This window comes from Sus scrofa, chromosome 6, assembly GCF_054392235.1.
Source record: "Sus scrofa isolate SSC_HxYL_T2T_F1_AM1 chromosome 6, Sscrofa_HxYL_maternal_Yorkshire_Landrace_v2.0, whole genome shotgun sequence".
NCBI lineage: Eukaryota > Metazoa > Chordata > Mammalia > Artiodactyla > Suidae > Sus > Sus scrofa.
In genome coordinates, this window is record NC_139388.1 from 62,956,976 (window position 1) to 62,976,787 (window position 19,812).

At 55.5% G+C, this 19,812-nt stretch overlaps 1 pseudogene across 1 annotated transcript; it reads right to left on the bottom strand.

Moving 5' to 3' along the window:
- Positions 1-8,744: 8,744 nt before the first annotated feature.
- Positions 8,745-13,025, bottom strand: LOC146402475 (leukocyte immunoglobulin-like receptor subfamily A member 6; annotated as a pseudogene). The gene is made up of 8 exons (XR_014806685.1): positions 12,640-13,025; positions 12,393-12,428; positions 11,937-12,221; positions 10,972-11,253; positions 10,395-10,698; positions 9,513-9,563; positions 9,151-9,378; positions 8,745-9,030 (listed from the first exon to the last, which is right to left on the bottom strand). The product of XR_014806685.1 is annotated as a leukocyte immunoglobulin-like receptor subfamily A member 6 (transcript).
- Positions 13,026-19,812: the final 6,787 nt, after the last annotated feature.

A 19,812-nucleotide genomic window follows, 5' to 3' on the forward strand; every position in this document is an offset into this window, starting at 1 on the left:
ACTCATCTGGGCACTGGAGTTTGCAGGAAAGTTAATTGGGCCAAATATTGTTGTTTTATCAGCCTCTCTAACTGAAGGGTCTTTAAAAAGACCCTGTGCTGGCCCAGCTGGGCACACAGTCTTTGAGGTATTCACGCGGGGTTTCCCGAGGGCAGACTCTTCATTGGAGGGAAATAATGCCCCCTGTTCCACTGGAAGTTGTGCAGTGTGTCTCATATTTTTTTTTTCTGTTTTTTTTTTTTTTTTTTTTTTAATCATTTCTTGGGCCACTCCTGCGGTACATGGAGGTTCCCAGGCTAGGAGTCGAATCTATGCTGTAGCTGCCGGCCTATTCCCGAGCCCCAGCAACGCGGGATCTGAGGCGCGTCTGAGACCCACACCACAGCTCACAGCCATGACAGATCCTTAAACCCTGAGCAATGCCAGGGATCGAACCCGCAACCTCATGGTTCCTAGTCGGATTCGTTAACCACTGAGGCACGATGGGAACTCCTCATTCTGGTTTTTTATTTTTAAATACATTTTTAAAGTTTAAAGTACAGTGTGTCCCATTCCGAACATGGTCTTCGTCCAAGGACAGGCTCTGCTGCGTCTCTCTTGCGCCCTCTGATGGCCACCAGGACGATGGCTCTAAGCTGGGAGAAGAGGGCCTTTCAAGGCCCCTCCAATGCCCAGGCAGGACCTTTTTCCTGAGCTCCAGGTCCTTGTGTACCCCTGCCTCCTCTATATTTCCCCCCTCAGTTCATTGTTCGCCATTAGATATGCTCTTCTCTGCAGGCTCGTGGCGCTGTCTTCTGTCTGACTGAGGAAGCTCCTTTAGGACTAGAGCGCCAGGGGTTCTGCTGTGTTGGGTGGTTCCTCGTGAGTGGAGGTTGATTGGGCCCCTCTCTGCCTCGAGTGGGTGGTTTGTCTTTCTTGGATTGTCAGTGTGGTGGTTTGATTTCTGCATATCAAACCAGCCTTTCGTGCCTGGGATAAGCTCCGCTTGGATGTGGCGTAGTGCTTTGAAAAGACAGTGTAAAATTTGATTTGAAGGTCACGTTTATGCTCTCGGGGGAGACTGGCCTGCAGGTTTTTGTTGTGTGTCTTGCATTGTCTTTGTTTAGTTTTGTCATTAGAGTGTGGCCTCATAAAGTACAAAGCATTTCCTCCTCATCTGGTGTCTGGGAGAGATTGTGCAGAATTGGTGTTATGGTTCTTACCTGTTTTCTGGAATTTAAAGTCAAGGCTCTGAGGCCTGGAGTTCTCTTTGGGGAGAGTTTTATCAAATGATGAATTTAATTTCTTGAATGAGAGCTTGGCAAATGCTTTTAAAAAGTCTGACAAGAAAAGTGTTAGTGAGTCTGGGACAGATGGGTTTACTGTACGTGTTTCTGGTTGTGTAAATTAAGACCTTAATTAAGTGAGAACTGTGTCATTACCCATTAGAGTTTCAGGTATGTCGGTGCTACCCAGCAGTTCCTTGCCATGTCAAACCCAGAAAAACTTGCATTATAAAGAGTAAAATATTTCAAGGGTGTCTATAGTAGCAATATTTATAAGCACAAGAGCTGTAGCGTAGGTCACAGATGCAGCTTGGATCAGGCATTGGTGTGGCTGTGGTGGAGGCTGGCAGCTGAAGCTCTGATCTTAACCTCCCTATGCTGTGGGTTCAGCCCCAAAATGAAAAATAAATAAATACTAAGCAAGAAATTGAAGACATTGAATTTCTTTTACAAAAAAGGGATTGTAGGAGTTCCTGTCATGGCTCAGGGGTTAACGAATCTGACTAGGAACCATGAGGTTTTGGGTTGGATCCCTGGCTTTGCTCAGTGGGTTAAGAATGCGGCGTTGCCGGGAGCTGTGCGGCGTTGCTGGGAGCTGTGGTGTAGGTTGCAGATGGGGCTCGGATCCCGCGTTGCTGTGGCTCTGGTGTAGGCCGTCGGCTACACCTCCAATTAGACCCCTAGCCTGGGAACCTCCATATGCTGTGGGTGTGGCCCTCCAAAAGGCAAAAGACAAAAAATAAAAAAAATAAAAAATAAAATAAAATAAGATAAAAGGGATTGTAGGTTAAAGCAAATTTTGGCATATTCATAAAATATCATAAAGCAGGTCAGCTTCACCACCTGCTGTTGCTTCAAACTTCAGTCTGAGGATGAATGAGTCGGGGTCTAACACTCAGCACCGCGGTTATAGTGAGCAGTGACGTGGAGTTCCCGCTGAGGCCCAGGGGTTTAATGCTCTGGCTTGTCTCTGTGGAGGGGCCTGTTTGAACCATGGCCTGGAGCAGTGGCTTAAACACCAGTTGTTGTGTGTTGCTTTGCTTTTGAGGGCCACACCCACGGCACATGGAGGTTCCCTGGTTAGGGGTCGCATTGGAGCTGTAGCCGCCGGGCTATGCCAGAGCCACAGCAATGCCAGATGCGAGACAGGTCTATGACCTACCCCACAGCTCATGGCAATGCCAGATCCTTAACCCACGGAGCGAGGCCAGGGATCAAACCCACAACCTCATGGTTCCTAGTGGGATGCATTTTCGCTGAGCCACAACAGGAACTCCTAGACACCAGATCTTAAGCCACGGTCTATTGCTGGCCTCTTGTTGCTCCCATATCTTTCTGTTATAAACAAGTGCTGCAGGAGTTCTCACTGTGGCTCTGTGGAAAAGAATCCGACTAGTAGAGTTCTTTTTGTGGCTTGGTGGTTATTGAGTCTGACTAGCATCCGTGAGGATGCAGGTTCGATCCTTGGCTTTGCTCGTTGGGTTAAGTATCTGGCATTGTGATGAGCTGTGGTGTAGGTCACAGCCATGGCTTGGATCCTGCATTGGTGTGGCTGTGGGGTAGTCCAGCAGCTACAGGTCCAATTCTGTCCCTAGCCTGGGCACCTCCATATGCCCAAGGTGTGACCCTAAAAAGCAACAAGCAAAGCAAAACAAAACAAAACAAACCATCCGACTAGTATCCATGAGGATGCAGGTTCGATCCCTGGCCTCACTTAGTGGGTCAGGGATCCGGCATTCCTGTGCACTATGGTGTAGGTTGCAGATGTGGCTTCAGGTCTGCACTGCCATGGTTGTGGCATAGGCCAGCAGCGGTAGCTCCAGGTCAGCCCCTAGCCTGGGAACTCACATATGCCTCAGGTGAGGCCCTATCTGAGTTACACCGGGCCCCACACACCCTCATGCCAAAGCCACATCCAGGGAGAGAGACGGGTCCAGGGCAGGCAGGTGAGGATGCAGGGCAGGGCCAGGAGCAGTCCTGTTTAATTCCAGTTCCTTTATCTGCCATAATGTATTTGTTTCCCTTAGGTTCACAGCTGGGGTGAAGGGTCCAGGGTGGTTCGAGAGCTGCCTCGTGTCTGCAGAGAGACTTAAGGCAGAAGCCCAGGCTCGGGCTGGTTCCCAGAGGCTCCTGGGGGCACCTGAGGGGGAGGCTTTGCAGGAGAAAGTGGCCCAGCACAGCCCGGGGGCAGGCAGCCTGCAGAGGGCGGTCAGGTGGTGGCCCATCTTCCTGGTGAGTTTCACCTGCTCCCCAGGCAGCAGCTCCACGGGAAGTCAGGGAGGTGGGTGTGTGCATTGGGGAGAACCCAGGGCCTTCAGGTCCAGAGGGCCCAGTCCAGGTCTTCTCCAGCAACTCAGCAGCTTCCATGGCCTCCTGGGTTTTCGCCCCTGCTCCTTAGGTGGCTTCTGCTCGTCCTGGAAGAGGCTGCAGCCCCCTCTGCACCTTTGCATTTTCCGGAGAGCTCGGCACCCTCGTGATTCTGCTCAGCAATTCATGGGAGAATTTTCCACACCCTCCTGAGCTGCGTCGTCACAGTGGACAAAGAAGGCCAGCGAGAGGTAGGTGTGAGATGTGGGCAGGTGCCTGTTGACCAGGCAGTCGATGGTGGCCTCCACCTCGGTGGAATGATTCTGACGCATCTGGGCGCTCCTGGTGGGTCAGCAATACGGAGTGAAGCTCAGAAGATGGTGTGGGCTGGTCCTGGAGGCAGAGGATGGGGGAGGGGTTTGTTCCAAGGCTGGGACTGGGAAACGCTTGGAGGGAGGTCGGAGGCTGGAGGGAGGGCGTCCCTGGGTCTGTTCCGTCCAGACACGGCTGGAGCCGAAGACCCAGCTGAGGGGCCAGTGAGAGCACTGCTTTGCTTCCAGTTCTGACTCTGCTCTTCCTTGACCCTGTGGGCCTTGGGGAGGTCACTTCCCTTCCTGCGACTTGTCAATGCAGCCTTTCTTCCTCCCACCACCCAGGCCGACAGCCAGGGATTATGGAGCAGGTGCTATATCCAGACATGAGCTTCCTTGTGAAGGTGGCCAGGTCCTTCCCTGGACTCATGGAACTCTGATGGTGACAATGGGCAGTGCGTGTGTCGGTGATGGCTCTGGTTTGGTGACTTGTGTAGGCAGAGAAGGAGAGAGGACATCGAGACAGGAACAGGTGAACATCCAGTAGCCTTGTGATGCGTGAGTGTGAGGACCTTTAGCAGAAGGACAGACCCAGACGGACAGAGGTGAGCACAGGTACGGTGAGGGGCTGGCATCCTCGACCAGGGAGAGGGGAGCTGTGCCAAGGGCTGGAGCCATCAGGGCTCCTGCCCCTCATCCCACAGGGTCTGGGGCCCCTGCAAGTGTGCCTGGAGTCTGTCCTTCAGGCCACAGCCTTGAGGAAGGAAGGTATGGAGACGTGGCTGTCGGGAAGGGAGGGCAGCAGGATGTGGGAATACAGAGTGAGACGGCTCCAGCATCAGTCTGACCACGAAGTGATGCCTGGATCAGTACCTGAGTGGTGTGTGTGCATTTCTCAGGAAACCCTTAAATGAATCCTACAACAGGCACATTCCCTGTGGAATGGAGTTCTTTGTTGTCTTCATGGTCCGGGAGGTTTGGGCAGGAGTCTGTGATGTGAAAACCTGGCTCAAGGGTCGGTCCTTGAGAAGAACCACACGTGATACCTCTGGTTGTGTGTGTCTGGGGAGAGGAGATGACTCCTGGATGAGTTTGGCCTGAGGGAGGCGTCAGCTTGGCTGGTGCAGGAGAGGTCAGTTCATTCTGACCACCAGCCTCGTGGGATGTCAGGTGGGGGCCCTTGGAGTTTCCTGAGGGCAGGTGGAGACCCTGGAAGGATGCTTTGCAGGGGCGGGTCCTGCAGTAGTGGAGGTTGGGGCCATGCGAAGCAAATCCCGCAGCTGGGCATGAGGTACTGGGGAAGGAACGCCAGGAAGGAGGCTGCCTGGGGTCGCACCAGCACGTCCTCCTGCATCTTGCCCTGAGCTTGACTGTGGTGTGGGACCAGGCCGGGAATGGGAAGGGCTCAGGGCCAGGCCTGTGGGCTGGTTTGTTGTCTGTGGGCTGGGAGAGGGCGAAGACTCGAGGGCCCCTGCGGCGTCCCCTTGCTGGTCCAGGGGACAAGTGGGGCCATCAGAGGATGGAGGATCCCGGGGCAGAAGGGGCTCAGGGAGGTGTTGATGCTCCTGTCCTCTGACTCCTGGAGGCCCTCCTCCCTCCTGGGCTGGGTGTGTGGTTGTGTTTCTCCCAAACCCTTGCCCTTTCCGATGTCCTCGTTGCTCTCAGCAGCAGCCCCCCCTCGTCATCCCTCTGCATCCAGACCTAGAGTCATTTCCCGCCCACCGCTTGCCCCCGGCCAGTCACTCCTCCTCTGAGGCTGTCGGCTCCGTTTCCATGCTGTGGGCAGAGCACCAAGTGGTGACAGGGAGCCGTGGTTTCTCTGTGTGTGTCTTCATCAGTGTCGGGCTTCTGGGTGGTTGTCCTGTTGTGTTTCCTGTGAATTCCCCCGTGAGCCCACCTGCAGACGTGCTGGAACCTGCTGGCTGCGTTTTCTTGTCCATTCTCTTTGTGGCAGGCAGAGCTCTTCCCCTGAGACCCAGCTCCTGTACCCATGGGGGGTCACATCCGGCTGTTGGAAACTGTGGGCTCACACTTGGACAGCAGCTCTCTAGAGCGCAGGACGCTGCACGACGGAGGCCACAGCTAGAGGTGGAATGTCTAGGTTATCTGGTCGTTCCGGGTTCCAGCTTTTCAGGAAGTGCCCACTGGCTGTGGACAGAGGCTGATGCAGTTCACGTTCCCAGGAGCCGTGTGTGTGGGTTCGGATCTCCCCACCTGCTCCTCGCCAGTGGTTAATCGGTTATTTTGACGTTTTGGTCAGTGTGGTTGGTTTTAGCTGGTATTTCCCTTGGTGTTTGTTGCATTTCTCTAATGGCCAGTGTGCTGAACCCCCTTTTCTGTGCTCGCTGTCCCCCTGGGTATCGTCTGTGTGGAAATGTCTATTCAAGCCTTTTGATAATTTTTCAAAATATTGGGAGTTTGCCTCATGGCTTAGTGGTTAATGAACCGAACTAGTATCCATGAGGATGGGGTTCGGTCCCTGGTCTCGCTCAGTGGGTTGTGGAATCGCCGTTACCGTGAGCAGTGGTGTAGGTCGCAGATGCTGCCTGGATCTCGTGTTGCTGTGGCTGTGGTGTGGGCCGGCTGCTGTAGATCCCATTCGACCCCTAGTGGGGGAACCTCCATATGCCACAGGTGCCACCCTAAAAAGATAATAAGTAAATAAAACTGGGTCATTCTTTTGATTGAGTTAAAGGTGTTCTTTCTATTTCAGGATCCTCTACGCTGATGAGACAGAGGGTGTGCAGGCATTTTTTTGAATTTTTACCTTGTCCTTTATCCTCTTTATTGTTTTTGATGCATGTGTACTTTATATTTTGATGAGGTTCAGTTCATCTATGCTTCCTTTTCTTCTTGTCCTTGTTAGTGTCCTATCTAAGAAATGCTGTCAAGTTCACAGTTACAGTGACTTCTATTTTCTCTAGAAGCCTTTCCGCTCTTCCACTGATCCTTTGGAGCTGATTTGTGGGTATGATGAGGGTAAGGCTCCAGCATTGTTCTTCTGCAGGTGGAGACCCCGATTTGGTTGAAGAGAGTGTCCTTTCCCCACGTGGGAGTCTTGGCAGCTTAGTAAAAACTCAGCCGATCCTTCGTGTGGGTTTGCGTGTTGTCCTTCGGTTTTATTGCGAGCATGCATCCTGATGCCGGCACCATGGTGATGAGATCCTGGGACAGTCGTAAAGTTTGACATGAGGACGTATGCGGTGTCCAACTCTGTTGTTCTTTGTCAAGATGTTTCGGCTCTTGTGGGTCTTTTGCTGTTACTTTCTCTTAGAGAAATATCTTTGATTTTCAAAATAATTTATCCGAGTATGGTTGAGTATGTCGTGTTAGTTTCAGGTGTACAACGAAGTGAATTGGATCTGCATGTACATATATACACCCTCGTTCAGATTTTTTTTCTTTGGTTTGCCTTTTAGAGCCACACTTGCGAAATATGGAAGTTCCCAGGCTGGGGTTGAATCAGAGCTGTTGCGCCAGATGCCTCCACACCCACAGCCACGCCAGATCAGAGCTGTGTCTGTGACCTACAGCACAGCTTCTGGCAATGCCGGGTAGTTAACCCACTGAGCGAGGCCAGGGATCCAACCCACATCCTCATGGACATGAGTCGGACCCTTCACTCGCTGTGGGTGCCACCAGAGGCAGCTCCTCCGGTTCTTTAGCTTACAGTTTATTCCAGATGATTGAGTGGATGGCCCTGTGCCTTTCAGGCTCCCTGATGGTTGTTATTGTCTGTGGAGTAGTGCATGTGGGTTAGTCCCAAATGCCTGATTCCTCTCCCAACATTTCTCCATTGGAAACCTGAAGTTTGATTTCTGTTGTGTCTGTCTGTGTCTGTTTTGTAAATGCATTATTGATACCATGTTAAAACCGAGATTCCCTGTATCCATGCTGTCTGTCGCATGCTCTCTGTCTTTCCCTGTCTGAGTCACTGACCTCTGTGTGCGCGTCTCGAGGTCCATGTGTGTTGCTGCAAACAGCACTCTTCCATTCGACTTCCCTCCCTGAGCCTCACCCGTCGTATCCACGTACCGCGTCTTCTTCTCCCTCCTCTGCCGACGACCACGAGGTTGGCTGTTGTAAATGGGGCTGTGCTGGTCACGGGGGTGCGTGGATCTTTTCAAATGATGGTTTTCCCTGGATAGATGCCCAGGAGTGGGATTGCTGGGTCCTGTGGTGGTTCTACGTTTAGTTTTCTGAGGAACCCCCATACTGTTCTCCATGGTGGCTGCACCAAGTTACCTTCCCACCAGCACCGTAGGGGGGTTCCCTTTTCTCCACAGCCTCCCCAGCATTTACTTTTTTGTGGACTTGAAGAAATTTTTAATTTATATATATACATATATATATTTGCTTTTATGGCCGCACCCATGGTACCAGGACCAGGGGTCAAATTGGAGCTTCAGCTGCCTGCCTCCACCACAGGTCACAGGCACGCCAGAACCTTCATCCACTGGGCAAGGCCAGGGATGGATCCTGTGTCCTCATGGATACTCATGAGATTCACTTCCCCTGAGCCCCGACGGGAAGTCCCATCACACAACTCTCTTCCCTGCTTCCCACCTCTGCCTTCAGTGCATTTGCACGGGCACCCTGACAGTGGCCAGGAAGAGACAGTCTAAAGACAGACAAAGGCCACGAGGATGGGCTTTTGACAAATGACATATTCTTAGGGTCCGTTTATCAGCACAGCACCTGGCTGTCACCTCAAACACCAGGGTGTCCCTGCAAAGTGCAGGTGCTTCTGGAAGAACTGCACTGGGTGACATGTGATGAGGAGGGGAGGGCTGGAGATTCCAGAAAGGGCTTAAGGGAATCGTTTTGGATTCATCCGTTCCAAAGCATACCTGATTCTTCCTCACTTGTTCAGTACTTTCTTTATTTTTATTTATTTATTTGTTTATTTTTCTCTCTCACTCTTTTTTTCCCCCTGTTTTTCAGTTCTTTAAACAATCTTTTGCTTCTGGCTGCAGAGGTGGAGGTCAGTAGCACACATGAGAGAATGTGGAATTAAATTAAAAGACAAATATCCCCCATGAACGAGGACCAGAGCATGCAGGTGTGTCAGGTGTGGGCACACACTTGCCGTGTGGGCTGTGCCTCATGTCCCAGGTGAGAGAAGACAGGCCGTCAGGGAGAGGCATCTGTGGAGGAGGAGAGCACCTCGGTGTAACAGATGCAGAGCCCTGCACGGGGACTCCCCAGTCCTCCCCCGACACCCACACCCCATCTCTCCCTCCATGGTCTCAGCAGGCAGTTCTCACAACATGGCAGATTCTCTTCCAGAACCTCCTGGGCCCATCGGGTCATTGCCTAGGCTCTGCCACTCTGGACAGTGCCCTGTGGCCTCTGTGCTCAGCTCCTGGCCGTGTCTTGGGTTTCTCCATGGCCATGTTGAGCCTGGAAGAGCAGAATTCCAAGGCTCAGCAGGATCAGGGCAGCCGTGGCCATCCGGACGAGGTTCCCCACTGTGTAGTCTTGTGGGGGAGAGGCTAGAGGTTGTGGACAGAGAGGTCGCAGAGGTGAGGGCAGATCCCAGTCCCCCCAGAATCCTCGGCAGCACCTCCCCTTTATAGGACCTGCACCCCAGAACCCAGGCCCATAACTGAGGATTCCTCCTCCTCACCATTCCTGGGATCTGAGTGGTTTTGTGATGGGTGGATGGTGTCTGCTGGTCCTGAGAATCATGAAGTGGGGTTTGGGTGAGGAGTTGGGGACACGCAGCCCTTCCCTGGGTTCTGTGTCCCCCTCTGTGGAGTCTGCCCTGTGTCCCCTCTTGTATGAGTGTCTCAGACATTTCTGGGGTCAGGACCCTGTGCTGACTGAGCTCCAACAGGGCAGACTCGGGACCCGTCCCCTGAGACCATGAGCTCCCGTGGGTCAGGAGGGTATGACACCCCTGCTTCCCATGACACTCCCCACCTGCAGCCGACCCTCCCTTTCCCCTCTGCAAGCCTGACTCTGTGAGCCCAGCCTCAGAGCCCATCCTCAGGGCAAGTGAGGGGCGCTGCTTCTCCCAGGCTGAGCGCCTACACTCCCTCACCGTGACCCCCTTTCCATCACCCTCCGACCCTTGGTGCCTCTGGAGTCCTGTGGTCCCCCTGCATCTCCTGCCCAAATCCCAGCCCTCCTGAGACACCAGCCGTGCTGGGGTCTGTGATCTTGGTCCCTAGGCGATCGAGGCCTCTGGTCACTCCGTGTCCTAGTGTTGTTCTCCCCATGTGAGGGGCTGCAAGGACTGCAGACCAGGGGATGGAGACGTGGGTCTCTAGCATTTCCCCCTTTGGGTCAGCCCTGAGTCCTCTAGCCTCCCTCTGCTCTCCAGGAGCAATGTTGGACCCCAGCAATGAGGATGCAGCTGGTGGGGGGAAGGGAGTTGCCATCCCTCTGAGAGTTGCTTCCCCTCCTTCTCTGCCCTCCTTACTCCCCCCCAAGCCAAGAGCTGCTCTGGGGTCATCAGCACCCTGAACTGACCAGGACCCAGAGGACCTGGGCTGGGGTTCCTTACCTGAGATCAAGAGCTGCAGGGGGTCACTGGGGTTTGACAGGACATAGGGGGAGGTGCTGTGTGAGCCATAGCACCTGTAGGTCCCATGGTGGGCTGAGGTCATAGGACTCAAGGTGAAGTTGGCCTGAAGGGGTACAGCTATGTCCTGCAGACTCAGGCTCTGGGCAGGAGCCAGCGACCCCTCCTTGAACAAGTGGAAGGTGTCCAACACCTGTGATCTCAGAGCGACACTGCAGGGTCACGTTCTCTCCCCAGGACACTGAGGTCCCTGGATGGGCTGAGAGGGAGGGTTTCCGGTACATTCCTGGAGGAGAGGAGGGGGGATGTATAGAGAGCTGCCTCCTGCCACACAACCTTGACCCTGAGCTGAGGGACACTGTCCTCTCTCTAGGGACCCTGTCTGGGACCCCTTCTCAGGCCCTCTGTGTGGGTCTCTTATCTCCACATTCCCACCCCCTTTCCCTTAGACCACTGCCCCTTCTCAGTCTCTGCTCCAGGCCCCTCTCTCGGGACCCCATCACCACTGTATGCCTCCTGGACAGAGAGTCCGGCCATGGGCAGGACAGGGGCTCCTCACCCACCATCAGGACGTCCAGGGGGGCACTGGGGGCTGACCACGCATCGGAGGGGTTGTGTGCAGCGTAGCATCTGTACCGGCCCCCTCGGGTGTGGCTCACACGACCCAGGGGGAAGTCGGAGCTGTGCTGGCCATTTAGGCGGAGGGGAGATGTGCTTTCCTCATCCTTGGTCAGAGCGAATCTGCCAAACCTGGCATCTGAGCAACACTGGAGGGTCAGTCTGTCTCCGAGGAGCACGAGGGAGCCCGGCTGGGCCGAGAGGGAGGGCTCCCTGTATATATCTGGGGAGGAAGGTATGGTGGCCCCGAGGGACATGCACCCCACATGGCTCCCCGGGGCTGCAGGGAGAGTTCTCTCTGGTCCCCGCCCCCCCAAGCCTCCTGCCCATGGTTCCCCCCGGGAGTCCCGTGTCAGTCCCTTCCCTGATGCCCACTTAGCCCAGGGCTCCAATGGGCGCTGAGCTTAGATCAAGGGTCCAGGAAATAGGTGGTGCTGGTGGCCCTCACCTGTGACCTGGAGATACAGAGGGTCACTGGGCTGAGGCCACAGGTAGGGATGGGAGCTGGGAGAATCATAGCATCTGTAGGTGTCCCCGTGGGATGCATTCACGGATCCCACAGGGAAGAGGGCCTGCCTCCCTCCCGAGTTCCCGAGTTTCCCCCACGCGCTGCATTGGGGCGGTTTAGCGCCTCCCTCCTTCAGCAGGTGTAGTGTGCTGGACATGAAATGTGAGCTACAGGAGAGGGACACGTTCTCTCCTGACGCCCCCACGGGGCTCGGTGGGCTGAGAGGGAGGGTGCTGTGTACAGTCCTGAGGGGGCAGGAGGGATGGTGTTAAAGGGGGGCCTTCACCCCACTCCCCAGCTGTGTGCTGTGAGGGGACAGGCCCCCTGAGCCCACAGTCTGCTCGCCCTGCCTGTGAGGAGGAGCCCCGGGTGGGAGGGACCTGGGTCCTCCCTCTTACCTGTCACCACAAGGGCCAGGGGTTCACTCCACCTGGACCAGCTGTTCCTGCTCTGATAAGCATACTGGTACCGCCCTGCATGGCAGGAGCTCAAGGATTCAATGTGGAACCGGGCGGTGTTCCTGAGGTCCTGTGGGGCTTCATCCTCCCAGTGTTCAGAGTCCCCCACTTTATACAGACGGTAGACCTCAGCCTGCGGGGACCCCTGACACCAGAGGGTCACAGGGCTCCCCTTGGGGACAATGGGTCCCGGGTCAGCCCGGATGGAGGGTTTGGGAAGGACCCCTGGAAAGGAATCAGACCTGGAGTGTCAGGGTGCCCTTCTCCCTCGGCCTGTCTCCCCAGGGGTCACCCCAGGGCCCTCCCAGCCTGGTCACCATCAGCCCCACCCGCTGTGCCCCCCTCCCCCAGGACAGAACGCTGGTTGGGTGGAAGCAGGAGGTCTGGGGGACTCACCTGCCTGGACCTGGTCCCATGGGCGCCAGCACAGCCCTGGAAGAGAGTCCCCATGAGGTGAGCTCCACCCCTCTCCACACAGATGCTCCAGATCTTGTCTGGGGCCCTGGGTGCTGGGGTCAGATCTGGGGCTGAGCCCATCCCCCTCTCCAAAACTTCTCCCCTGACTGAGGCTCCTGTGTCTTCAGGTCTCCAGGGCCCAGCCCTGGGGGGAGAGGGGCCCAACCCCTCCTTCCCCATGGCTCACCGAGGCAGAGATGGGCCGTGAGGCTCGGGGTCGTGCTGCCACCTCCCATGGTCCCCAGCCGTTGAGGTGACTCACCCAGTCCTCAGAGGCAGTGGGACAGAGAGACACAGAGCGTGTGACTAGGCCCAGGCTCCGAGTTGCTCAGCGGGGGTTCCTCCTCAGCCTGACTCCGCTCTCCCTAGAGGATGTGGCCGAGGGCCCGGCCGTCTCTGAGCACCTCTGAGGCCACCTCTGAGCCTCCCCACATCCCCTCCCAGGGTCTGCCCTCTGGCCTCCACCTCCTGCCAAATGCACATGCAGAGAGCGCCGTGTCCCAGACCCCGCGGGCCGGAGGCAGCGGCAGGGCCCAGGGCTGCCCCGAGCTGTCCGGTTCTCCCTCTGCCTCTGACATGGGCCGTGGGATTTTCGGCAGGAACTTCCCTTTCCTGCACTTCTGCAAATGCACGCCCTGTTCCTGCCTTTCATCAGCGGGTCCTTTCGGTCGGTGTTTGTTGAGCAACGAGCATGTTCGGTCAGGACGGCTGACACAGGGCTTTCCCTGGACTCGCGGGGCTGAGATGAATGAAGCCAGGCATCACCACTGCTTCCGTGGCCACAATTCGGTGTAGTCTTAGGAGACTGTTCCAAGGTGGGAGAAAACAAGAAAGCAAGATCCTGAGCGTCATGACCGGGTGAGTGTCTTGAAGCCTGGGTTCGGGTTGGGAAGGCTCCTCCTGGGGGCTGGATGCGGGGGGTGTGCTCTGTGCGGTCCTGGTTGAGGGGGGGGTTCGCCTGGACCAGACAGGTCTTGAGTTGTTCTCAGGAGGGAGAGCAGTCAGGCCCCGGATCACGCAGGGTCTTGAGCACCGTGCAAGTATTTCGGATTTTCTCTTTAAAGCAATGGGAAGGTCTTAGGCAGTAGAGAGTGTGAACAGATTTCTCTTTTAAAAAGACTGCCACCGAGTTCCCGTGTGGCTCAGTGGAGATGAATCTGACTAGTATGCACAAGGATATGGGTTCGATCCCTGGCCTTGCTCAGTGGGTGAAGGATCTGGCATGGCTGTGAGCTCTGGCATAGGTTGCAGACGCGGTTCAGATCCCCTGTGGCTGTGGCTGTGTTGTTGGCCAGTGGTTGCAGCTGCCATTTGAACCCTAGTCTGAGAACCTCCATTGCCGTGGGTGCAACACCAAAAAGCAAATAAAAATAACAAAAGTCTGCCATTGTGGAGGGGATGTAATGCAGGAGGGCTCCAGTGATAATTAACTTCTTAAGAGGCAACCCCCAACATCCTGCTGGCTCCCTGATGGTGTGTTGATCGTTGTTTTAGGTCGTTCCCCGTGGTTTTCTCATATGACCCTTCCCAGGAACCTGTGGCACAGAACATGTTCTCAGTGGAGTGGAAAGCAAAAGGGAGGCTTCCTCGTCTGGCAGACAGGCACGGCCGTGGCCCATTCAGACTGGCCGAAGATGCCGTGTGGGGGGGAGCAGCGCCCAGGGAGCTCTGGGGGCATGTGTGTTCGTGGGGAAGGGCTTCCCTGGGATGGGCTTGGCTGAGGAGGGGACGCTGTGCTCGCAGGGGCGGGTGCAGTCAGGCTCTAGGAAGAGGCCTTTGGAGGTGGGAGAGGAATGAGCCCGAAGGAGCGGGGACCCCCTTTGGAGGACCAGGAAGGAGGTGGATGCGCCGGCATAGACGGGACGTCTCAGGGCTCCTGAGGGTCAGGGACCTTGTGGAGCAGGGCCCAGGGGCCCAGCGGTGTGGATTTGGGGGTTGAGTGTGAGGTGGGGGAGAGCGGGGTGCTGCTGGCGCTTCCAGTGTGGGCCTTGGTTTTCTGGAGGAGCCAACGGGGCTGCCAGCAGCGGGAGGAGGATTCCCACAGGAGCGGGGCCTGGCGGGAGGATGGAACTCCGGCCCTTAGAGGAGGGCACAGCCCTGCCTCCTGACCTGGGGTTGTGGGTTTTCTTCCCTCAAGCACTTCCCTCCACTGAGGTTCTCTCTCTCTCTTTTTTTTTTTCTTTTGCTTTTTTTTTTTTTAGGAACTGCTCCCACAGCATATGGAGGTTCCCATGGTAGGGGTCAAACTGGAGCTGGAGCTGCCAGCCTACACCACAGCCCCAGCAACACAGGATCCGAGCTGGGTCTGCGAACTTCACCACGGCTCTTGGAAACGCCAAATCCTTAACCCACTGAGGGAGGCCGGGGATGGAAGCTGGGTCCTCCTGGATGCTGGTTAGATTCGTCATCCGCTGAGCCCCAGTGGGCACTCCTTCCCTGACGTCCTTGTTTCTGCAGTTCAGCACCCGCTTTTCTCATCACCCTTCTTCACGACCTCTGAGTCCTTTCTGCCCCCTCGCTGCCCCTTCCTCCCCAGGCACAACCCCCTCCTCATCTCAGACCCGAATGCTGTCTCCAGGCACTGGGTAAAAACGCAGGCTGCAGGAAAAGCCGGTATTAACAAAGGAACCCAGATCAGGCCTCTGTGAGAGCCTGGACTGTCCATCTCCCCGCAAAAAGAGAGTGATGTCAGTGAAGACAAAATAGTATCTGAGGAAAGAAAGAGCCGATCGTCTTGTAGGTTTGTTCAAAACCACCTATTTACGCGTCCCAGAAGCTTCGCGAATGAAAACCAGCACAGGCTTTATGAAGTCTGCTCACCCATCACAGTCGTAATGAAAGCAGTGGAAACGATGAGAAGCGTCCAGAGACGATGTCATGTTCCATCCAGAGGAGAAGCGGTTTGGCCGACTCGAGCTTCCACCTTGGAAACCAGTGCTGTCAGCAGAGGAGGCGTTCTGGAGAGACAGGACGTTCTGGGAGTCTCCCGGCGACATTCTTGGGGTGTGAAGGCGAAACGGGCATCGTTAGAGGGAGGAGTGTGGAGAGACTTGGTGCCCACAGACCTGCTCGAAGGGAAATGGTGAGGGGGAGTCTTCGGGTGGAAAGGAAGCCATTCTCGGGGGGGGGGACTTGCAGGGTCCCCAGTGAAGTGAGACCCCCAGGTGGGCAGTAGCAGGTAAAGGCAGCGGGTGTGTTCTCCCCTCAGCTCTTTGAAACACGTGGGGCTTTTGAAAGCAAACATCGGGTGTGGTGGGGAGTTTGGTGCATGCAGACGAAGACAGAGCAGCTGCAGCGAGAGGGCGGGGGGTGCAGGGGTCTTAGGATGGTGCGGGTTCTGTGTTTCTCTGAGGCGCTGAGAACATTGGGTCTGACGTTGGGCATGTGTATTATACCGCCTGGTACAGCCACTTGCACAGCACAGCAAGAGCTACAGCTGGAACACCAGTGGATACAGTGGATACTAAGAAATACTCCCAAAGCCAGAAGGAGGCAGGAGGGGGACACTCGAAGAGCAAACGAGCGGGAACATGGAGCGGACCGAAGGGCGAGCTTAGAAACAGCCTCGTTGGTCATTCCATGACCTGTAAGCGGTGACAGCACCACTAACTGGTGGACATCGTCAGACTGGACCAAGAATTAAGGGGCCCCATTTGGGAATTTGGAAATTAAAGGGCACCTTTCTGCCTAATGCACGAGGCAAAGAAGACCTCAGGGAAAACTGGAAACTATTTTGAACTGGATGGAAATGAAAGTACAGCCCCCTCGTCTTTGGGGGATGCAGCCAAAGCCGTGTTTAGGGGGAACGGAGACCAGCACGTGTTGGTGGAAGGTCCAGCGTCCACACAGGGGGCAGAGGCTGGAGAGTAGCCCCTGAACCAGCGGCCCCGTCCCCTGGTTACCAAGGGCCCTGTGTGTGGTGGGGCTCAGGGGATGGTGACACCGCAGTCAAAGCCCCAAGGGCTTTGTGTCCACCCCAGTGGACACGTCTCCTTCCTGGAGAGCCTCGTCTCCTGCCCGAGTCCGGGGACATCTCTCTGTCTAGCCTGTTCTCCTGCCACATGAGTGTATCATCCTGTTCAGCCCCCAGATGTCTGCGCATTGGAAGCATTTTGTTAATTTATTCACTAAAATGTTTTACTATAGGCGACTTACCGGGTTCTGTGGCACAGCAAAGTGACCTGTTCATATGCATTGGTTCTTTCCTTCACACCCTCCGCCAGCATATTCCATCACAAGTGCTCAGATTCCGTTCCCCGGGCGATCCAGCAGGATCCCACTGCTTACCCACCCGCATGCAGCAGCTGGCATCCAGCAAGGGTTGAATGCCTCTGGTCTCCTTAGCATCTTGCAGAGCCCCGAGCATCACTGCTCCCCCCAAACCTGGCACTGCCCAGCCGTGACCTAGGTAGTGATGCTGTAGAGGACAGCTGAGGGTGTCACTTTGTTGGGGGGGTGGTATCGTGGGCCTCCTAGCCCTGTCTTTGGGGGGCTCACCTTGACCTCTGGACCTGTTCGTGGCTCAGGTTTACCTGTCTCCCAACAGTGGGTTGCAGCCTTGTGACTTGGTGGGGATGGCAGTGCCCAGGTCGTCACGGGAAGCTCCATCCGCACAGACGCCCAATGTTACTTTCCGTCAGTGTCTGTCGGGCACTGGGGGCACATCAGGAGCCGTGTTGCGATGGCACCTGGCTTTCCACTGCAGGTGATGGATGAGATGACCTGAACCTGCAGGGACCGAACCTCCCCTCAGCCCCTGGGCTCCGCGAGAATCGCCAGGCCTCCCAGTGCCCACGGGTTCGTCGGGTCCTGGACGGTAGCCCGAGGCTCCGGCAGAGCCCCGATTCTAAAACCGTGGGCTCCCCTCAGACCCTCACCAGTCTCAGTCCCTTGAGAAGTCCCTTTTCCTCTCAGGTATGACACCTGCTGCTTCCACAGTCCAAGGATGCGGACCCAGAGCTGTGCCGCTCTCTGTGCCAGGTGTTGCCGGGTGCGGTGGCGTGTGCCTTGCTGGAGGGGCTGTGTCTTGGCGGGTCTCAGAGAACAGGCCCTCTGCCAGGATCTCTGCTTTGGCAGGCTCTGAATCCTTGAATTTCTTTTTTTTCTTAAAAAAAGAGTTGGGGCTCATTGGGTTAAGACCCTGACTAGTATCCATGAGGACGTGTGTTCGATCCCTGGTCCTGCTCAGCGAGCTAAGGATGTGGTGTTGCTGTGGCTGTGGTGTAGTTCCCAGATGTGGCTCGGATCTGGCGATGCTGTGGCTGTGGTGTAGGCTGGCAGCTGTAGCTCTGATTGGACCCCTGGCCTGGGAACCTCCATGTGCCGTGGTTGCGGCCCTAAAAAAACAAATGAGCGCATAAATAAATAAATAAAAATCCGACTGCAGGAGTTCTCACTGTGGCTGAGCAGTGACTAAAACAACTAGTATCCATGAGGATGCAGCTTGGATCCCTGGCCTCGCTCAGTGGGTTAAAGATCTGGCGTTGCTGTGAGCTGTGGTGTAGACTGCAGATATGGCTCCGATCGCTGCTGCTGTGGCTGTGGTGTAGGCCAGCACCTGCAGTCCCGATTCGACCCCTAGCCTGGGAACCTCCATATGCTGCAAGTGCAGCTCTGAAAAGAAAAAAGAAAGAAAAGAAAGTAAAAAAGCGGGACTGTGACTGCAGAGGCTCGGGTCGCTGTGGAGGTGGAGGTTTGCCCCCCAGCCAGGCACAGTGGCTTTGAGGGTCTGAAGCTGCCCCCGCCCCCGCTGTGCTCTACGTCTCACCTGTGGCTCAGATTCAGTCCTGGCCTGGGAACTTACACGTGCTTTGATGGGTGGCCATAAATGTCAAAAAAGGAAAACGAAAGATGCCAACTTCCTTGGAGGACAGCATGCACGAGCTGAGTTTGCTGCCTTGGCGTTTGGAAACCGCGTGCAGCTGGTGCTCATGGAGGAAAAACAAGCGGGCAGGTGGGACGTGCTGGCCTCCCGGCCACAGCAGTTTCCCGTCTTCTTTCTTGCGTCCTGATGCTCCCTTTTCTGGGGCCAGAGCTGCCCTGGCCAGGCCTGTAGGGAGGGGTGCTTGTGACAGAGGCTCTGCTTCACCTTCCCCGGAATGTTCATTCCCCGTCACTGCGAAGGGCAGTTTCCCTGCGTGTGGAACTGGGGGTCGTCCGGTGTTTTCTTTCCGGCCCTTGGAAAGCGTTGGGCCGCTTCCTTCCTGCCTTCGCACGTCGTCGTTGGCTATGTCCTTTGTCATTTGAGGGGGTTCTTCCCTCGGGAGTGGGGTGGTGTCTCGAGGGGGTTCTTCCCTCGGGAGTGGGGTGGCGTCTCCGTCTCGCTGCCTTCAAGGAAATTCCTCTGTCGTTGGACTGCGGCAGGTCCTGGCAGGGGTTTCTCTGGGTTTTTCCTGGTGGGGCTTCCCTGAGTTTCCCGAAGGCATGGATTTAGGCCTTTTGCCAGGTTCGGGGGCAATTTCAGCCGTTATTTCTTGAATAGTTTTCCAGTCTTGTCTTCTCTCTCCTCTGCTTCGAGGACCCAGATCCCAGATCCCAGGGATGTGAGATCGCTGTGACCCTGTTCATATGCTTTCCCAGAGTATGTGCTTCCCGTCGTTCCGATGGAGCAGTTTCTTTTTTTTTTTTCTTTTTCTTTTTCTGGCCTTCTCTAGGGCCCCACCCGTGCCATATGGAGGTTCCCAGGCTAGGGGTCCAATCAGAGCTGTAGCCGCCAGCCTACACCAGAGACACAGCAACTCGGGATCCGAGCCGCATCTGTGACCTACACCACAGCTCACAGAATCGCCGGATCCTTAACCCACTGAGCAAGGCCAGGGATCGAACCCACAACCTCATGGTTCCCAGTCGGATTTGCTAACCACTGTGCCACGACGGGAACTCTCAGATGGAGCAGTTTCTGTGGTTGTAGCTTACACCGTTATTCCCTCTGTCACCTGCTTCCTGCTCTGGAGCCCATCCATCCATGGAGCCTTGTGTTTTGAGGAATGTATCTTTCAGAGCTGCAGTTTCCATTGTGTTCTTCTGTTTCCTCACTGACACGTTCTATTCTTTTTAGATTTACTTTCTGCGTGTGTGTAATTGCTCCTCAAAGCATTTTTTTTTTTGGTTTTGTTTTTTGTCATTTTAGGGCGGCACCTGCGGCATATGGAGGTTCCCAGGTCTAATCGGAGCTGGACCTGCCAGCCTACACCACAGACACACCCCACCAGATCCGAACCGAGTTTTCGACCTACACCGCAGCTCATAGCAACACTGGATCCTTAACCCACCAAGCGAGGCCAGGGATCAAACCCGCAACCACATGGTTCCTAGTCAGATTCATTTCCGCTGCGCCATGCCAGGAACTCCGCAAAGCGTG